The following is a 4613-nucleotide window of genomic DNA, read 5'->3' on the forward strand; positions in this document are numbered from 1 at the left end:
AATTATACCCCTAGTACTAGCTTCTGGTGACTTGGGCCTAAAATTGCATTACAATGACAAGGTCATATCTCACCCTAAACCTCATGATACCAAACTGAAAATCTGCAGAATCTAATGTACCCCTTTCCACCATGTTTCCCACTTGACAAACCAAACCAAACATCTACCAAAACCCAAACTAAACCTCAACCAAGGAAACCTACTGAACTAACACTCCAACACACAATATTGGCTTAGTGGAGATCATCCTTACCTAGAGTGCAATATAGCAAAACAAGAGTCAAAATGATTCACTAATTACAAGTCATCACAATTTTGAGAATAACTCAAATCCTCTATATATATATACGAATCAAAATCATATAACAAGGGGCACAAATCGTAATTAATATCTTAACTCAACTGAAATTAGAGTTTATTAACAAAAATCAATCCAAATGATCAAGAACTTTCGAAAATTATGAGTTGAACCTATACTTGCATGCTTTCGAATTTACAAGCCAAAAACAATATGGTTTCCATATAAATTTCATCATAGAATCAACATGCAAGCCTAGCATTAACCATAACTAATATGATCACTTAGCATTCAAAGAGTTTTATCAAGTTTTTATTTCCAAATCCAAGCTATTATCACATAAAAACACACAAAAATCAAACAAAGCAACAAGAACACCATCCATTCGGCTCCTAACAAGTCATGGCCGAATGGATTAGGGTAAAAACAACGTTTGCACAAGTGTGACACACTCATGTCTAGCTATTCTCAACCCCATGATGATATATCTCATGGTGAAAGCCTTAGATTCACAAGAATCAAGGGTGTTCACTTCGAGTTTAATAAAACACTACCATGCAAGATTAAAATATAGATTTTTCATCATAAAATCTTTGAATTATAAATGAACAATATATGGGAAGTGAGATTATTTAATGGAGGGTGGATGTTTGAATGAAAAATGAAGGAGAATGGGGGGTGGGGGGCTTCGGCCGAGAGAGGGCCGAGAGAGGGAGACGGAATGAGAGGAGGGAGAGTGAGTGTGATGTGGTGGTGAAAATTATGACAACTTGTCTTTGGTTTTTGGTTTTGATTTGACTAAAATGTGAGTGGAATTGACAATTGACAAAAGTAACCCTTTAGCAAGCTTGTGTCAATTTGCATGCAAGGATAAAGAAGTAACTTTGGCTAGTGAAGTAATAGTTAGTGGGGTTGGAATTTCCAAGTTTGCCCTTATCTTGTGTTGGGTGTAAAATGCATGCATGGGCAACTAAGGTAATTGAAAATTAAAAATTAACTAATCTATATAAAACAATTTCTATAAATATAAATACACTTCCATAAATCACAAAATATATATCATAAAATAGCTTGTGATTTTAGAAATTTAATGATATAGGATTTTAAAAAAATTGTTTAAAGATTTTTAAAAATCGATTTTTCCTATAGAATGAAATACTTTTGATTATCATTTAAAAATACTAAATAGTAAGATTTTCCATTTCAAAAATTTTGTATAAACTAATACATTAAACACTTAATTTATAGGCACTTAACATATAGATCACCCACATTTATAATTCAACACAATTTAAATCTCAATTATAAACACACAATTATATATATATATATATATATAAGTTCTAGAAATATCGGTTGTAATAAATATACTTTGATTACATCAAAAGTTGCCTTTGACCGGGTAATGATAAAAGTGGACTTCGAGTATATGAGGAATCATGTGAGAAATATGAATGATATAGAAAGAATTTAACCCTCCTAATTTTAGAGAGATATTATTGGCCTCTTGTGTGAGCTAGACTATGACATGCGTGGCGTTGTGCTCAAATGTTGATTTGAAATGATACTCTACTCATTGATCAGGAAAACCTGGATTAAACCATGAAGAGGATGACACATAACATGCCTCGAGTTTAATCTATAATATTTGGTTATAGGGATTATATTATATTGTACATTATTCACGTAAGGTTTTGTCGATCACTAATTTAATTATTATTACTTGGGTAGCGATAATGTATTAATAGATCTCGCTCATTGTTTATAAAATAAATATGAGATATTTAAATTAGTGCCAATGTAATAATAACCTATAGGGTCGCACAAAAAAATTGGAGGAATATTTATTTCAAATTCATATTTGAATTAAATGGGAAATTTGCATGATTTATTATTAATTAAGTTGGACTTAATTAATATTCCTAGTCGAGTATTATTATTAAGGGACAATAATAATGCATCAAGAACGGTGTGTTTGTTGACTGATGATCACATCTTATTGATCATAGGTATAGTGATACTAAAGTCGAAAACTGTTAGATATATTTGAGATGTCATGTCTAATATGTTTCATGTTTAGTTTTCAGATCTTAACTAACAGAAAATGTCAGTTCTTACTGGAATCAGGACTTACTGGAAGTCAGAACTTAAGGATATCAGGACTTAGATTATCAGAAGATAATATCAGAAGATGGATATCAAAACTTAAGTACTGGAGGACTAACAGTTAAGGAAAGAAGCTGATTTACAGGAAAGAAGATCGAGACTAATACAAGAAGAAGATATGCATGGAAAGAGTTAGAGGACTAGAAGAATTATATAAGATATCTGATTGATATATTTAGGAGACATAATTATATTCCATATCAATTAGAAGTTATCTTGTAACTGTGTGTCTATATAAACATAGACATAGGTTTACACTATATGTGTTACGATCATCGAGAAGATCATACATTGTAACCTAGCAGCTCTCGTGATATTTGTTCATCACTGAGAGAGAACAGTTCCATTGTAACAAAGTTTATTATATCGAATACATCTTTTTTCTGTTACTTGTGTTTTAAATCGATTTGATTGTATTCTACACTGTATTCAACCCCCTTCTACAGTGTTGTGTGATCTAATAAGTGGTATCAGAACCTATCTGTTAACACACATACAGTAAAGATCCAAAACAATCATGTCTGAAGAAGCAGAAAATCCAACCAAGGCTGCCAAATCTGAAGAAACTCTAAAGATTCAAACCCACAGTCGATATGAGACTATCAGGGTTCCCATACTGAGACCTTCTGAGTATCCCATATGGAAAGTGAAGATGGCTATGTTTCTGGAAGCTACAGATCCAGAATACCTTGACAGAATTTATGAAGGACCACATAAGCCAACCAAGCTCTCTGTTGTGGTTGCAGATCAGCCAGCCAAAGACCATACCAAAGGAGAAAAGTGAATACACAGCTAAAGATATCTCATCTATTGCCAAGGATGCAAAGGTATGGCATTTGCTGCACAGTGCCATTGATTATGTCATGTCAACAGGGTAATTCAATGCAAGACTGCAAAGGAGATATGGGATGCTTTGGAAACAAGGTGTCAGGGAACTAATGCAATCAAGAAGAACAGGAGGACTATACTCACTCAAGAGTATGAGCACTTTGACTCAAAAGATGATGAGTTATTAACTAGTTATATGACAGATTTGTCAAACTCTTGAATGATCTGTCACTGGTGGACAAGGAATATGATCTTGAAGATTCAGATCTTTAATTCCTTTTAGCTCTTCCTGAAAGTTGGGATTTGGAAGTCAACTACTATAAGAGACAACTATGCTCTGATAAAACTACTCTTGATGAAATTTATGGTATGCTCAAGACTCATGAACTTGAGATGGATCATAGAAGCAAGAGGCATGGAAGAAAGTCAAGGACAGTTGCTCTTAAAGATGAGGAGGAATCCCCTAAAGTGGCTTGCCTCAAAGAAAGGCAAATGAAAGGCTCTCATCATAAAAGTCCTGATTCAGATTCATCAGTTCTGATGATGATGATGACTCAGAAACTGAAAATTTACCTGAGTAGATGCTGATGAAGAGATGATGAAATTGTGTGCTCTTATGTGAAGGGTATCACAAGATAGCCTACAGGAAATTCAGAAGGGGAAAAAGTTTGTCCAGGAAAGGTAGAAGTTCTGATAAGAAGGGCTTCATAAAATCTGAAGGCAAAGGAGGAAAGTCTGACAGAGGGAGATTACTCAAATGTCAAATCCTACAACTGTGGTGAGAAAAGGCCACATATCTCTCCTGACTACAAGAAAGGAAAGAGTGATAAAGGCAAGGCTCTTGTCACAAAGAAGAAAAGCTGGACAGACACTTCAGATTCTGAAGATGAGGAGAACTATGCCTTGATGGCAAATGCTGATAGCAGTTTTGATGCTGCTGAGTTAAAAGTACCTCAAACAACTTATGCCTTTCATACTGATGATTACTGAGTTGAGATTATATCTTAAAACCATGTTATTAGTTACAGAGATCAAATTTAACATGTGAGAGATTAACTTCTGAAAATCTTGCTTTTGAAAAGAGGAATGATTATTTAGGAAAAGAGTTAGTCATGTTCCATCAAACTCAGAAAGAAAGAGATGATGCCTTTTATGTTAGAGATGAAGTGCTAAAAATGAATAAATCTCTAAAAACTAAGTTAGAAAAAGAGAGAGAGAGATTATCAGGACTTTGACTAACTCTGGAAGAGCAACTCGGATATACTAAGTAGTGGAAACTGGAAAGAGGGCTTAGGTTATGGAGATGAGAAAAGTGAAAAAG

The sequence above is a fragment of the Apium graveolens genome, unplaced genomic scaffold (assembly GCF_009905375.1).
Source record: "Apium graveolens cultivar Ventura unplaced genomic scaffold, ASM990537v1 ctg5213, whole genome shotgun sequence".
NCBI classification, from domain to species: Eukaryota; Viridiplantae; Streptophyta; class Magnoliopsida; order Apiales; family Apiaceae; genus Apium; species Apium graveolens.